This window comes from Apostichopus japonicus, chromosome 20, assembly GCF_037975245.1.
Source record: "Apostichopus japonicus isolate 1M-3 chromosome 20, ASM3797524v1, whole genome shotgun sequence".
NCBI classification, from domain to species: Eukaryota; Metazoa; Echinodermata; class Holothuroidea; order Aspidochirotida; family Stichopodidae; genus Apostichopus; species Apostichopus japonicus.
Window position 1 is genome coordinate 429,598 of NC_092580.1, and position 17,903 is coordinate 447,500.

At 37.8% G+C, this 17,903-nt stretch overlaps 1 protein-coding gene across 1 annotated transcript in view; it reads left to right on the top strand.

Annotated features, from left to right (window-relative positions):
- Nucleotides 1–17,903, top strand: part of LOC139961011 (uncharacterized) — a 426,752-nt gene that overhangs the window by 191,173 nt on the left and 217,676 nt on the right. The window contains exons 1-5 of the mRNA XM_071959799.1: nucleotides 6,325–6,556; nucleotides 6,962–7,195; nucleotides 11,544–11,638; nucleotides 12,017–12,169; nucleotides 14,704–14,828. The gene's annotated coding sequence lies outside the window, so the exon portion shown is untranslated. Of the gene's footprint in view, nucleotides 6,557–6,961; nucleotides 7,196–11,543; nucleotides 11,639–12,016; nucleotides 12,170–14,703; nucleotides 14,829–17,903 lie in introns of the transcript that reaches the window.

Here is a 17,903-nt window from a genome sequence, read left to right on the forward strand (position 1 = left end):
GACTACAACTAGTTTGGAATGTTGTTTGAACAGCGCCCTCATTCTAGATCCGGTCACAGCTAGTGCATAGATCTCCTAAGTAGTTTTTGCACCAAAATCTGACAAAATACCTTTGAAAAGCAGTGCCAAAGTAACAAGTAACTTTTTCTCTTTCACTTTAGAGCCACAGCTAAGGGCGCATGCTTACTGGATGCTGGGAGTGATCAAATTTTCAGAGGGAAGAAGGCCAACCAAGTTTCCACCAGAGGGGGTAAGTAGCACCAAACTGAGGGACTGTGCTTAAAACACATTGTGTGGACCCAAGAACAATTTAGACATTCAGTAGATGCCTGTCATGCTGATGGAATGACTTCGTATCACACTAGGGAATATGTCAATCATTGGGCTCTCACTTGTTTAAAGTTCAGTACTGTATTATTCATATAGACTGTACAACATGTGTGAAACACCATATGAAGATTCACCCAATAGACAGAGATACACAGAAATGATGTAAGTCACAACTTCTCAAACTATCATAAAAAGGAGGTTTAATGTGGAGTTTAAATATCTCAGCTGTTACTTAAGGTGGCATACTCCTATTAGCATCTATATCAACCTGCACAAGTGTTCTCCTTCAGGAAAAGTTCCAAAGAGCAACAGGAGAACATCTTTGTTTATATCTTATCAATTAGGATCTGGTTTTCTTGGTTTGGCTGCAATGGAGCATGAATGGAAGTACAAGTGGTACACAGATTGGGTCAGTTGAGGCAAGTTTAGACCACTTTAGGTCTCCCTGGAGCAGCATATGAACATTGTTTACTGCTGAGTAAAGAGGTTTGTTTACAAGTGAAGAAAATTTCAAGCTCTCATAGGAAACAAAAAGTCTGCACAGTCATGATAAAGAAACTTGAGGTTCAAATGAATGTGATAAATTTATTAGAATAAACCAAAAGCAAATAGAATAAAGGGTAATTTAAACCAAGAAATACTGCACGACGCAACTCACATGCATACCTGTAAATGTTACCCACGCACGACGACACATACAACACTGACACGTAAAGGGAAACACAGCATCACACGCATTAAAACAATCGAAGACCATTAACAGGGTGTACTGCTGAGTTTCTGGAGAAAGATTGTAAAACAAACCACCTGCTGCTGAAGAAACAAAGTCTAAACATTCAAGAGTTCTGCTGCCTCCATTGGTCTTTATTATAACTTTCTGTCAAATATCATTAGAGATATGGATATTTTGGCTTCCAGATTAAAGGTACAAAGCCATCATGTCTGGGAGGAAATGCTCCTAAAAAGGTCAATTCCCGTTCACTGATGCACATATTATATGACATCACGGTCACGCCAATACATGTGTCTAAATGCTTCAAAGCATGCCTTTTCTTTCATTGTTGATGCTGGATCTGGAAAATAACCATTTCATCCTTAATTAAAAGTCTTGAATTTTAATATATCAACACTGAGGGAACCCTGAAGGATTGATAATCCAACACAATCGTAGAATAGAAAAGGTGAGGGATTTCTCAACCAAGGCTTCCTATACAATTGAGTTTTCTCCTGGCATCTTGAATCCAGTGAAATGACCATTGGCTGGAAACTCACTTCTGATTCTTTGGACTGCACATGATGGTAGCACAACCCTGACGTGTCTTGCTAGGAACCCCCAGCACCTTTGAACCTGTTGACCGTAGGCTATGTATCTGTACTGCCTAAAAAAAAATATTGAAAGTTCAAAATGTATGAATGTTGGCCCATGATGTCCACAATAACAAGCAGGGATACAATGTACAGTTATGGTTACATTTGTTGTGAATTTACACCTTCCATATTTCATGAAACATTCTTTTGTTCAGACAATTGATTTGCAAAACTCCAGGCCTAAGTACTAGCCTAGTAATAATGAGTATAAAATGACACATATGCCTACCTAGCATGGCTGCATAATGCAGCTTACGTCCCGAGCCAAACTTTCAGTATGTAACCACCACTACTACTACTACTACGCACCATACTGAACATGTATGAATACATAGCCAACACACAGTACATATGGGTTGTAAGGATTCTATGGTTGTAAGTCACCGTAACACAACTCACAATATGGTTAAGGCAGTTCCGCGAATTCCAACCACACATGCAAAAAATGGACTGGATTTTGTTTGCTTCATTACTAAATTCTTACCACGTTGTATGCTCCTTGCAATAGTTCCGAACGGGTTTCTTCTTCGATATGTTGTGGAGCTTCAATTTCGGCTCATTTGACAGGCTCGAACTGATACGGTTCTATATCCTAACAGTAACACCTCAGGTCCACCCTCAACATTAGGTTCAATATTGGCATGATCATCGCCTTCACTCTCTGCTTCGAATATTAGAAAGGGCACTCCAATTCTAGTACAATTTCACTGCCTGGTGAAGAACCACTATCACTTTGAACTTCGGTTGCCACATTTGGTTCTAAATCTGACATTCCACGGGAAATTTAGATTTGAATTCGTGCTGACTTGTTATCGATTGTTTTGTGTATTTATGTACACTTGTCAGAGTGTAGGTATGATATATGTTCGGAGGAAACAGCGAGAGCAAATCGTGTTCCTAAAATGTTGTCACATTAGGTCATGAGATTACGAAAAAAAATTTCGAAGGGAAAAATCAAGTTTCTAATTGGCAGAGTGGTTGATATATGTTCTAGAGAACATGCTTAGATGGATCCCAAAAATACAGGATGTTGAAATTTTCGTGTCGTGGCCATAATAAGTAAGAATTTGAAAATTGCCATTTTAGACTCTATGAGCCTTAAGTATAGCTAAGGGTATTGGTTATGATATGTAATCACGGAATATGACAAAAAGGTCTCATCATTTTACGCTTGAGTGATTTGGGGGCAAATTTTGTGAAAAATCACCAAAATATCGCAATGTGGCACAAGATTGACACGGAAGTAACAACACATTGGTACACCATGGCATGTGCCCAAAAATGCACTGATGAAGTAATAATTAGACTGGAAGAACATGTTCATGGCCTGTAGAGACCAATGTACTACCTGTGTCTGTTGTTTTGATCTGTGTGTTATTGAGATGTGTAGTAGTACAAGTAAAGGATGGTATAAGGAGCCACTAGTTTCAATGTTAAGCTATTGAACAAGTAAAACCTGAGGAACTGAAGTTGTACATCTGGTGAGTAGTCTACTTTTATACAGTGTAGTGCTGATAGTCGTGATCGATTAATCGCCAGTAGTCGCGATTACACTTTGGAAGTTTGATTAATCGCTCTCAAAACCTAAGTTGCGATTACTGGACTAAAGCTAGCACTACACACAATCTGCTATTGAAAAATAGCCTAACCTATCAAAAACAACACTTAAGCAGTTTGTCAGCAAATATTGCAAACACAGGTTCTTACAATGCTACACTAGAACTGTGCTGTGTTAAAAATCAGCAAGCACCTGTTCAGGTTAGATTCATGCGTTTACTTGTTAGTAATACGATTGTTCTGCAGTGCAACATTTAGTCCTAGCAATGTTTCATCATTGCGCATAATTGCAAATTCCCAAATTTATTAATCTTTAATGATTGCCAAAGAATTTGTAATTTCTTCAAACATGCATGTTTACAGTATATTTCATTTCTGGCCAGTGGTTCACATGTATCATATGTCTGATAGAGTGTGTCGATTGCGGTGAAGTTTCATTTCAATGTGTCATAATATGTGCGTGCTATCACACTAGGCTAAAGCCTAGCCTAGAAGGTGAACGTCCTTCTACAGAAAACTCTTGCATAGTAATCATCACACCGCTACAGGGTGTTGCATCTATTCATTTTTTTGCTGTGATTAGTGCTAGTAGTTGTAGTAGCCTTGTAGATCCATTCCAAAGTTTTTGATTTACTTTGAAGGATTTTAAGAAATGTTGAATATTGAAATTTGTTGACAGTTTTTGTTTGGTAGATGTTTTAACATGAATTAGACATCACACATTAAGACTTGAAAGAACAAATAGGGACAGTGCACCATGGAAAAAGATTTGTTTGACTGTATTTCTGCAATGTAGAAATGACAGTGATGATGCCATAACTGTAACCGAGTATCGCGAGAAGAGCTATGCGATTAATCAACTACAAAAGTAAGAGTCGACTATCAGCACTAATACTGTGTACCTAGCAGAGCAAAAAGCGACAGTCAGAATTTAAATGCATACATTACAATGTAATATATGTGGTGTAAGAATCAGTTTTATTGAGACCCAGACTGCAATCAGAATAAGGATAGGCCTATATACAGTAACACATTTGTAAATGGAAAGCTCACACCTTCACAATGTCAGACTAAGATTGGATGGCATGGGCTGATGAAATAAATGCAAATGTTGCAAAATATACATCAGCCCCAACAAGTTACACAAAGGGCTGCAGGATGTGGACAGGTGCCTACACCATCAGTAAGCCAGGGGCACCAGCATATGGCATTATCCGCACAATGCTATCCCTGGCAGCTAAGAGAAGAGCCACATTCCAGCATCTGCTCTTCAAAGTATTGTGCAAAGAAATTAACTTTTTAAGTACCAAATCATTTCACATCTCCCACATATGCCACAACAGCCTATGTGTGGAGGTGTCACATCCATTGCTTGTGTCTCTGTGAGCCATCATAGCACTGTGACAGGCCCTTAATAAGACTTGCAAATTTACTAACCTGTTTACTGTAGATTTTGTCATATATCAGAGGAGAGTACTGCTTTAGTCAGTGCTCTGTAGAGAGACCTGTTTATTGAAATCTAAACTGTACACTATGGGTGTTTCACATCAGGTTCTCTGCTGGGTGGATGCTTTTCTGAGTGATAGAGAGCAGTCGGTTGTTGTCAATGGGTCTAGGTCTAATCCTTCTAAGGTTACTTCCGGTGTTCCGCAAGGGTCAGTTTTGGGACCCATTCTCTTCCTGGCCTATATTAATGATATTGGTAATGCTGTTTCTTCTGGTGTCCGACTGTTCGCTGATGACTGTGTCTGTTATCGGGTTATCGATGATGTCAGTGATGGTCATCAACTTCAGGAAGATATTAATATACTAGGGCAATGGGCTAAAGATTGGGGCATGAGTTTCCAGCCGGTGAAATGTAACATTATGACCATTACTAGAAAGAGGAAACCTGTAAATTTCAATTACATGCTCAATGGGGTTCACTTGGTTAAGGTTGATTGTATTAAATATCTGGGTATTCATATCACTTCAGATCTCAACTGGGGAAAAAATATTCAAAATGTGTGTAACAAAGGAAATAGGATATTGGGAGTTCTTTGTAGAAACTTATCCCCTTGTTCGAAGGATGCAAAATTGGCTGCATATAAAGGTCTCCTCCTGCCAGTATTGGAATATGCCAGTTCTGTCTGGGATCCCCACCAAGCTTTCTTGCAGCACAACCTCGAAAACATTCAGAGGCGTGCAGCCCGTTTCATCGCTTCAGATTATTCAAGAGAGCCTGGCTCTGTCTCATCTCTGTTACGGGACCTAAACCTGGTGCCCTTGGCAGAGAGGCGCAGACAAAGAATAATCATCTTATTTGCTAAGGGCATCTATGGTCAGGCTCAGATCCCTATTGACTGCCTAAGAAAGCCTCTGCGTAGGAGTCGGAACATGCACGATATGCATTTCTGCCAACTGTATGCCAGTACCAATTGCTATAAGTATAGTTTTTTTCCAAATACAATTAGGGATTGGAATAGTCTGCCTTCAGACCTCATTAGTAGTTCCAGTGGTTCTGTGAATCCTGTCACTTATATCAGTACTCGGGTCAGATCTAATTAATTACTCTCTTGACGTGTGTGTGGTGAGATATTGTCCCTTTTTGCGGATGTGTCACCGTATCGAAGACGAAGACGAGGTGTACTACATCAGAATGATAAGCTGCAGCCATTGTTCTACTGAATCCATTACATGCCTTGCCATCAGCATCAGTTGTGAGGTACATGACCGTACCCATTCTTCATAATAATAATCAGTTTTTTATCCTCAAAGTTCAACAAAATTCCAGTGACCTATTCACTAGTTTGTTTGTATACAAATGCTTAAATGGTTATAAGCATTTATTGGAAGTCTAAGCAGTTGAATAGCTGCACATAGAATGATACAAGACAAGACTTACACTGAGAAACTAGTCAATATGATCTACTACAACGATTTAGGAATGTTGCTTGAACAGCGCCCTCATTCTAGATCTGGTCACAGCTAGAACATAGGTCTCCTGAGTAGTTTTCGCAACAAAATCTGACAAAATACCTTTGAAAAGCAGTGCCAAAGTAACAAGTAACTTTTTCTCTTTCATTTTAGGGCCAGAGTTTACTCGATACAGGGAGTGATCACATTTTCAGAGGGAAGAAGGCCAACTTGCGTCAAGTTTCCACCAGAGGGGATAAGTAGCACCAACTGAGGGACTGTGCTTAAAACACATTGTGTGGACCCAAGAACAATTTAGACATTCAGTAGATGCCAGCCATGCTGATGGAATGACTTCTAATCACACTAGGGAATATGTCAACCATTGGGCTCTCACTTGTTTAAAGTTCAGTACTGCATTATTCATATAGACTGTACAACATGTGTGAGACACCATATGAAGATTCACAATAGACAGAGATAAACAAAAATGATATAAGTCATTACTTCTGAAACTATCATAAAAAGAGGTTGAAAGTGGATTTTAGAAATGTCAACTGTTACTTTAGCTGGCATACTCCTATTAGCATCTATATCAATCCGTACCAAGTGTGCTTCTTCAGAAAAAGTGCCAAAAAGCAACAGGAGACATCTTTTCTGATATGTCATCAATCACTGGACTGGTTTATGTTTTTAGTTCTACCATGTAGCTTGTACTCTCTCTCTCTCTGAGTTGTGCTCTCCTCCTTCTGTATGCTCTGCCTCTGTTATATAGTCTATCATACTGTTGTTTCCTTTGCATCTGTTTCAGAGTCTGGATACATAGACTATTTGAGCTCACCTCTAATCCTGCAGCTTCCATCTTCCTGGCTATGGACTCTTCAGGCCCTTTATTTGTAATGTTTGTGGCACTGTGGTCCCTGTACTGACTGTTGCGTGAAATGCTTGTGCTATGTTTTGGATTGGAAACTCGAAAGCATTATTGACTACCTCTGCTTTTTGAGTGGAAGTCTGAAACTGAGTGGACCATAAACGTTTGCTGCAGGTGGGTGTCTCAGGTATTTCATTTACAGTACTGATTTCGCTTAACTCCCGTTGAAATTTGTTAAAAGGAAAATAAACAAATTTCTTCGTTTTTTATCGAAATTTGCCGATTTTTATCGAAATTCAACGAATTTTAACGATTGGTGATCTCAATCATTTCCTACGTGGAATTTTCAACGATGCGTTGAAATTCTTTTTTAAACGAAATAAAAGGTCAATATGTGGTTACGCGAAACGTCGGAAATAGCGTAACTTCGTTTATTAGTATCGATTAGACTTTGGTACAGTCGTTTGAAAGCATTCTCAGGCTTGCATGAGTAGTAACTCTCAAAGAAACATGTAGTAAAACTGACGGGGGACGTTTTCTGACTGAACCCCAAACACAGTGACATAAGTCTTAACTTTGCCAGGCTATCTTGGAGGTTGCAGTACACGCTATGTACCACGAGGCACCCTTCCAGATAAGTTGGAGTGCTGTTTAACCATTTAAATAACAATGAATGGACATAAATAAACTTGGTTTACTTGCAGATTGCAAAAAATAGTTATTTTTAAGAGATGTAAATTTGGTTTTTTATAAGAGTTGAAGTGTGAAACTTTGTTTCCGAGCGAAAACACTTGAAGCAGTTACTTGAAGCAAAATAAAGATGCCCCGCCCATTCTGCTAGGACGCTTCCATTTTTCAAAAATGCGTTTTCTCTTGTTATTTTTTCTATTTTGTTTAGTGTAGATTTGGCATGAGACATGTTACTCAGGTTAACTTTGATGGAATAATTTTATACCAGAAGTGGAAAAACTTAACAGTTATTACATTCATTTCGGATCATTTCCGAACAAGATAACACACTAAGGGTGTGACCGTTTAAACGATTAACCGTTTAACCGGCCGCAAATGCACTATCAGTTTAGAAAATCACAAACTGTATAAACGGAAAATTAAAAAAAAAAATCAAATACATTTTAAACATGAAAATTATTTAAAAATATGTAAAGAACTGAGTAATGTACTGCAAACTATCAATAAAAAACAGAAAAACGATGTTTTAGGCATGAATAATGTGTTCAATATAACTATAGTAGTAGGCCAATAGTCACGAGCTCATGATAGTGTCATCAATTCGTCTTCTCAGTTTATATTTGCGACATATATCACCCGTGTACATCGATCAATGGCATGGTGAAATCCTGTGTGAAAATATGTCGATGCCAAAAGACGCAAATGGTCGTTCTAGAAAGTATCGTAATAACATTAACAACACAAGGCCAGTTTGCTCTCTCAGGTCCGCACGTATACAGCCATTTTTTCCACACATGGTATTATACTGTGCATGCATTGCGGGCGGGATTGCGGCAAACATAAAAGAATATGAATGAAAATGATAAACCTTACGATATTTTTCACAAATATTGGTGCTTAGATAAGTGCTTCCTCACAATCAAAGAGCCGCCCCAAAATTTGCTCCGCTTACGTAAAACTTCTATATATATATAACACTTGGAAAAATTCGAGTTTTTACACACATAATTCCCACTGACATTGGTCATAGAACATAAGCAGGTCATTGACATTTGAACTTGCCCAAGTTCATCGCACCATGAGAACGACACAACACATTGAACATGATGTTACATTCTTCCGCCATCTGGACGCTGAGTGTAAATTTTGGTGTAATATGCAAATTATGAATGGTACTGCGCTGCCCGGTTAAAATTTAACCTATTGCAACACCAATTTTGGGAAGCTGTTGTTGAAGAAACTGTTGTATCAAATGTAAAGTACTGTATCATGTATGTGACACAAGAGAAAGAAAATGAAATCGGAGGCTGCTACAACCCATCCCACAACACGTGCGTGCGTAATTTGTTTTCTAAACGTGACTTTTAATGAGTAAGCAGGAAAGGTGGGTAAGTTTGCTAAGTTAGGCGAGTTTTTGTTTAAAATCTTGTGATAGATAGACAAATATATTGTTTTTTTCTTCAAAAGTTACGAAGTTGCCGAAGGCCGAGTTATATAAATTCAGTGATCTGAACTTCTGAAGACCACGATATACTGATCAGGTGTGTTATTCTTTTCAGCAATTATTACACGTAATGTTGGCAATATTATTGGGCCTAATTAGTAATTAACATACATTGATCATTGTCTTGTTGCCTGAATTGCTACTTTTTGGAAAAAAAAAACCTTAATTATTGTACTCATAATGTCCTATTTTCATTAAAAGTTGAGAGACATTACGTCGAAAAAGCCGCAATCGGGAAACAGCGTTTAAAAGTTTAACCTACCGGCAGGTTATACGGTTAAATGGTTAGTGAAATATCTGTTAGGTCACACCCTTATAACACACAAAAAAAAAACGACTTTATTGAATGAAAATATACTGAAAACCATATCGCAAAAACACAAAATCGCCTATAACTCGAAAACGGAAGGAGATATCGACTTTTGTCAGCTGTGTAGGGATTTCCTAAACCGAATTTTGATGTGCTCTATCCACCTGTGTCATTTATGAGCTTCTCTGACGTAAGCTGCAGTACGTAATTTCTCCATACCAGTTCCGCAACATTTATTTACGCAGTAAACATTGTTCATGATGTTTTCTTTCACAACAAATATTCAAAGTTGTGCTCCACACGCTTCACAGATATTGTTTTATGTTGTTCATTTTCAATTCTAGTTTAAAATTACATTCTCGAACGATGCATTGCATGCCTTGTCAAACATTCCTGATTAGTAAAACTAAGGAAGGATATTTGATTGATATGATTTTATGAGCTGTTCCACTTGAAAAATGATGATAAAACCGAAAGACAAAACATTTACTTCTCATGTGACGCATACCGGGAGACTCATAAAAACCCCCTTCTCATTAAATTAAATTTACATGCCGTCAGGCCAGTTGAAAGCCCTCCCCAGTAATATTTGATCAGCTCTTCCCAATATACAATACTCAAATAAGCAATGAAAATATATTCATTTTCCACAGGTTTCCATTCCATTATGAATAGTAGGGGCAAAATAATGTTTGCTTCTAGAGTAAGCCAGCCAAAGGTTCTGCAGTGCTAAACCCCCCACGAAGATAAATACTATGCTAATTAACAGATGGTAGGCGTGAATTGACAAAGCCAGGTTTATGATTGGACTAGGCCTCTCAAAAAAGTTTGGTCGCTGGAGATATCCAGGGTAGGGAATGCACATGTAAGCAGCATACTGTAGGTGGCCCAGACCCAGGCTGCGACCTTAATTACCAGGGCAGTTCGTCTGCATTCGCGGGCAACTTACAGTAGCTGGGTTAGGGGGAAAATAACAGGATGTTTTTTATTTTGCGTGCATTGAAGCCGGGGGGAGATTTTTTGGTTTGAAAGTGAGTGCGGTAAACGGTACTGTAGTACGTCAAGTAACACAGGAATTTATTGGAAAAAAAGATCTCTTTGATATCCAGCTACGACTGTTTCATTGTGTAAATTTTTTTTTTATTTCTTGTTTTCTGACGCTGCGTTCATTGGTGAGTTACTTAAACTTATCTTAGTTTAATACTAGCCTTTAACTTAAGTACTTGTTACGATCGACCAAGACCAGTTTTTTATTATCCTAGCCAAATAATTTTTCAAACACCTAGTACAGAACTTACTCTGTCTTATATACAATCAAACTTTTGTAACATTTGTAATATTCCTCAGCCACTTCTGGTATAGTCTGAAAACGGCTGTAGTTACACTAAGGATTCAACGTAGGTCACAACCTTGATATGTCTAGAATTGCCTTTGCCGTTGTTGATCGCGATAACTTTCGTGGAAATTTCGTTGAAACTAAGTTGACAACCGTGCCCGCAGTAGTCTAAATCTTAATGAAATTATTTGTTTTTTATCGATTTTCAATTTTTTTTTATCGATTTTCAACCTTTTTTATCGATCGTTGCTTTTTTTGCAACGGGAGTTAAGCGAAATCAGTACTGTAGTTGTGTGCTATCAGTGTGGGATATTAGCAGAGATCTCTTTGTAGCATTTGGCATGAATGGAAATGTGTACTTCCTGCCCCTCTTGCATACAAATGAATGCTTCGGGCAATGTGAATGATTTCCAATGTAGCACTTTGCAAGGCAGTCTTAACATGTTGATAAAGCCTTCATAACTTTGCAGTGGTCGTATTTGAGGGCTTTAATTCCTGCAAGTAGTCACCTCTGCCAGTACAAGGCAGGTCAAGTCCTCTGCAATGCACTTTTGTATCAAGTGCTTCCTAGTCACAGTTTGTGCAGGTAACATATCAGAGGAGAGTACTGCTTTAGCCAGTGCCCTGCAGAGTGACTTGAGTAGGTGAACTTGGTCTAACAGCATATGGTTCTCTGTTTCAGAATGAGTAGCTGCAGCCATTGTACCAGTGAACCCTTTACATGCCTTGCCATCAGCATCAGTTGTTAAGCACTTCTCCTTTAGTGGGTTCTTACCAGTAAGTAATTTGGATGCACAAATCTTTCCACCATTCTGTTCATCTTTGACATTGGCATCTTTACTGAACAGCCCTCATGGACTGGACATTGCAACTTGTGACCCCTTCTTCTATTCATTTCACCAATTAAGTTACAGTTGTTACTGTGATTGTAATCAAAATTAAATTTATCAATGGTGACATTCTCAACAATTACATCTCTGTATTGGCTTGCACGAACAAATGGAGTCTTACTTTTTGCATTAAGCAGACACGTATGATATTGACGATCATATTCTGCAAAAATTGGAGAGTCTTTTGAGAGGCCATGCAGTTGCAGTGTCTTCTTTATACACCCCTTTTCTGATATATCATTTTCATTCATTTCTTCTATTGCAGGTCCAAACTGGTTGGCTGACTTTTGTAGTGTACTGACAGCGGGACTTGGAAGAGAGATGCTGCTGAGCATTCTATGAGCTGCACTTGAACCGATCTACATCTGATGCAAGCCTGACTGCCGTGCAATGTTTAGTTCTGAAGGATTCTTGCCAGGTTTGCTTCTTGGTTTAAACCTTTGTAGATGGGCCAGAGCTTACAGTACCTTTGTATCTTCAGAGAATGCATCCAAACACAACCTTTAAGCCAAGTCCCACAAATTCTTCATATCTAAGTTTGCAAGAGGAATAGGTGCCACAAAGGCGCTCACTTCACAAAGTTATTAGCCTCCCCCAACCAAATGTTTTTTACCTACTGAAAGAAAGATAATTTGCAATGTGTTTTTCAATGGTTAAACTGATATTATTATTACCATAAATATTGTATTGACTTCCCCAATAATTCTAACCAATATGGAATGGTAATAATTACACAGCATATGATTGTATGTTATTGGCATGCGATGTAAAAACCTGTGCATGCCTATATGATATGCACATTGACATGTGTAACACGCGAAACTCGAACAATTTAGGTTATATTTTCCCAGATCAGCCCCCCCCCCCAAATCATATTGGGCCCCTACGCCTATGACGGTAGTTCTATTAGGCATTTTTTTTGGAGTATTCAAAATCATACCAAGTTTTGTGTGGTGGAGTATAAGAATCGCGAGATACAATTTATGAAAGTGGCAAGGAAACATGGTAAATATGACTGATAAAAGGCCAATTTTGACCGAAAATGTCAATTTTTAGGTCATTCACAATCACAGGAATATATGAATAGGCCTAGATAAACTGTGGTGCGACAGTCGGAAATTCCAGCTGTCGCACTCCAATTTTCCAACTATCGTCAGTTTTATCAAGTTCGGGGGGTGAGACACCCCCCACACCCACCCCCCCTTCTAGCCACGTCCGTGGGTGTAAGTCACAACTTCTCAAACAATCATTAAAAGAGGTTTAATGTGGAGTCTAAAAATTTCAATTTTTAGTTAAGATGGCATACTCATATTAGCATTTACATCAATCCACCACAAGTGTTCTCATTCAGAAAAAGCAACAGGAGAACAAATTTCTTGATATGTTATCAATTAGTGTCTGGTGTTTTCTTGGCAGGGATGTTAAGGAGCATGAAAGAGAGTACAAGTGATACAAAAATTTGGTCAGTTGAGGTAAGTTTAGACCAATTTAGGCTTCCCTGGAACAGCATACAGAAATTGATTTCTGCTGAGTAAAGAGGTTTGTTTACAAGTGAGGAAAACTTCAGTCTCTCATAGTAAACAAGCAATCTGCATGGTTATGATATAGAAAATTGAGGGTGCTATGAATGGCCAACTTGTCAGCTATCCAGTTATTGGTTGCATTTAGCTTGTGAGAGCTAAATAGATTAAGGGATCACATTACTTTTTGATTTAGTGTGTATTGGGTAGTGTTTGCACGGGTTATCCGGGTACCCGCCCGACGCCATACTACCCGGTTCCTAATTTATTACCCGCATCCTCCGTAGTGTGATATAAAAAAAAAATTTAAAAAAAAAAATCGCAAATCGATGGTTAGGCAGATTTCCCATTGACTTAGTGTGGTGTTAGGCTACCATGTGTCGAAGATAACAGCAATAACGAAAGTACTCCATGGATATCTTATAACTGCGTCACAATTTCAGCGAATAAACAGATGGTTAGGCCTAGCTAGATTTCTCATTGACTCAGTGTGGTGTGGTGTTTGGCTACCATGTGGAAGAAATTATTATTTATTCATTCGTTTATTTCATGGAAGGAAAGGCTGACAAGGAATTTTATGAGATGTTTACGGATTATAGACGGATTATAGACGGATTATAGACTAAAAAATAATAATCGCAAGTGGCTGTTAAAGTGTTTACTAATCGTTTATTCCAAATGCGATCAAATTGTGCGAATCGCACAATCTCGCGGCTAATGCGAACCCTGGGCCTGCCTAATAGATAGTAGTAGTAACAACTGTTTACGAGCTAAATTGGATATTTATATGGTGAGATCAATAGACGTGGAGAGCAAGCAAAAGCCGCGACGGCAGTGCGATGTTAGTAGTAATGTTAATTATATGAAGTTATTAACAAGTTAATGAAAGAAACAATAGCAAATAGAAATTATTGAGGAAGGTTTTATACCTTATCTTACACCTACGTTTTTGAACATGAAAACATTGTCAGTAGAGAATATGATTCATTTATTATGGCATCCAATATGTCATTTCTTGAAAATTGTGATACTCGAGGGTAAAACAATTTTTTTCCGGGTACCCGGATACCCGACGGGTAACGGCTCTTGGGTACCCGGTTCCCGATTTTTGGACCCGTGTAAACACTAGTATTGGGGCATTTAATAGGTGTATACTACCACAGACCCTTTTATCATGCCGACTAGTATTCAGCAATTGGTTGAGCAATATTGTGTGTCTATGTGTAGGACATTTTATTTGACCGCATAAGAATCATAACATTTTCAGAAGTCCAACACCTGTTAACAAACAATTTAATAACTTGTTAGTACTTTTATTTTACAATCATTTGGTCAGCATGGAATGTCATTAGTTGAATCACAGAAACTATATTTGGTAAGTTGAAGCTATGAAGAATCAACAGTGTGTTTTGTTTGTTTACTATTAAAATAGGAATTAATGGCCAAAGAAGTTCAAAATTCCAAGGCTGCTACTAGTGCTTGAGGGAAGACTGAAAGCAGAAAGAATGCCTAATGACAGAGAAAGAAGACATTATACAGACACTGTGTGACTGCATGGTAGGATATACATGGCTAAAATAGGTAAACAGTTTAATACTGTAAACTCACACTATATCATTGCCAAACAGCTCTCTGAAATCTGAAATAATCACGAGGAGCGATTTAATGCTGCAACGTTACGCTGGAGACCCGACTTGCATTTGACAGATACTAATAGTGGGCCCAACTTACAATAAAGTGAGCCTAACAAGTAACTTTGAAACACTTCTTAAGTTCAGGCTCAACCTTGAAACTTATTTTTCGTGACGACCTTCAAAACTTGTTTTGCGACAAGCTCTGCTAACCTTTCAACCAGAGACAAATAAATCATATTTGCTCACGCTCGAAATGATGCTGATTTAATAGTTGCGCGCAGATTCCTCAACATCATGTGTATTTACTGCGTTACTAGCGGGGCCCTATGTGGGTGAAAGTGATTTGTATGTGCTTCCTCCTGCACTGCTGACAGCCGCCCGGTCCATACATTTGTATATTCCCACCTACGAAAACCAGTGTCTAATATGTTTATGAGCTTGCCGAACGTTACAACATCATACAGAAAGCCATGCCGGACAAAATTATATTTAATAAAATAGTAACATATACATTAGTTACTATTTATAAATATATGATATACAAATATGTCATGCATAAACTATATACACGAGGTGTATGAGTAATCTGAATATAAAACGGCATTGCTTGTATATATATATATATATATATATATATATATATATATATATATAAATATATATATATATATAAATATATATATATATATATCTATATCTATATATATATATATATAGATATATTATAGATATATATTTATCTATATCTATATATATATATTATAGATATATATATTGTAATAAACGTTAACTATTACGAGTCCATTGCTGCTCCTTACCTATTTTTAATTTGTCAGCTAGACTTGTGTATTCATTGTCTATTTCGGTGGCGGTGTTGCGGTCCGCATATTTGTATTTCTAAGGTATGTTTACAGTTAGCAACCCACCATATTTGGCGGGGTCCATCTTGTACATGTTCCTGGTTTTGTCTGCCTCTACGAAGATTTCTTTAGAGGGTGTGATGTTTTCTATGTCCTTCTTGAGGTTGGACAGGAACTTCTCCATCACTTCCTTGAACTTAATGTTCTCGACCATTTCCAGCATATCGGACTGGAATGAGACCAACTCCGGGATTTGTGGGGGGACGCATCTGGATTTTAGCCCGTTTGCATCGGTGGTGGCGGTGTTGTCCTCGTCACGGCTGGTGTCACTCGTTTCCGCATCGGTGTCAGTATCGGCCAGGATGAATAATGCTCTCCATCGCATCCATTTATCAGCTTCTCTGTCATCTCCAGCAGTCTTTTCAAGTATTCTCTAGTTGATGGCAAAGGAATGTTCTTGCCCGAGTAGTTCATGTTGTATCTGTAATAAAGTATGGGTCACTATTCCACGAACTACCATAAATATATATATATATATATATATATATATATATATATATATATATATATATATATATACATATATATATATATATATATATACATATATATATATTATTAGAGAAAACCAGAGAAATAAGATATGACTCATAATTGACAAATAAGGAGTAAGTTTTAGAAAATCTATTGGAATTTTCGGTCCCCCCTGGGACCTTCGTCAGCAATACTTGGCAGTTGAATGAGAAGTACAAAATGTGTTTATTACATATATATATATATGTATATATATATATATATATATATATATATGGAAGACTTCCTCCACTTTTACTTTTGTGGCAAACAAATAAATAAATAAATAAATAATATATATATAATATATATATATATTTATATATATATATATATATATATATATATATATATATATATATATATATCTATATATATATATATATATCTATATATATATATATATATCTATAGATATATTATAGATATATATTTATCTATATATATATATATATATTATAGATGTATATATTGTAATAAACGTTAACTATTACGAGTCCATTGCTGCTCGGAGTTGTACAGCGATCGTCAGGCCTACTGATCCGTATAAAATATGGGTCGCTATTCCATGAACTACCATTTGGGTTTGACACGGCTGGGTGGTTTCCTTTTGTGTCTGTTGCCATGTCTACAGGTAGAGATGAGCTCGCTTCTCTAGTTGAGCGTGTTGCCTTTGAGGATGGTAATTTGGAGCTTTTCTTTGCAAAGATTGCATAGACCAGAACCAGACTGCCGCTTGTGCATTTGGACTGTGACACAATTTCCCAGTGTATTGAATATTCAGCTTTTTTCTCCTTGAGTTGCCAGATGTGTTTAGAGAGTTCCGTTTCTTTCTTCTATCGGTCATGTTGGAATGATTTGGTGTGGTTGTTGTATCTCTTCTTAAATTCTCCGCTCGCGAGGCCTATGTATGACGCGTTGTCGGTTCATGACGTGACTGTGGCTTTGTAAATGACGTCATTAACCAAGCAGTTGCCGCGAAGTGGGCAACTGTCTACTTCTCGGCAGTTGCATGTCTTTTCCTGGGTGGGGGGGTTGGCTCGTTTCTTTCATGACCTTATATATATATATATATATATATATATATTGTGTGACTTGATGATGACTTGAAGATGATGACTTGATGATGACTTGAAGTTGTGTGACTTGATGATCTGTTGCATGTTTCTCATACAGCTGTAACTTTATTTTGACTGTTGATCTGTTGAAGATTTTGTGTAGCTTGTTGGTCTGTGGGAATTGCTTGTCGATGAGTTTTAGGAAGTCCGCCGCAAAGTTGGTCTTTACGTTTTTGCTGTATGGGGGGTTGTACCATGTGATTTTTCTTGACCTGCATTTCTTGTTCTGTTTGGTGTCTTCGTTTTCCTTGTTTTGGTATTTGATAGTATGGTTGTATCCAGCTGACCAGAGGGCATGATTGTAGGTGGGTGCTGCTTTCTTGAATGCATCCTGGTTAGATGATAGACCAGAGACTGTTCTTTCGATGGCTGGCGGTATGTTCTTTAGTATTGCGTGCGGGTGGTTCGAGTGTTGGCTTATGTAGATTGGTTCGTTGTTTGGTTTTC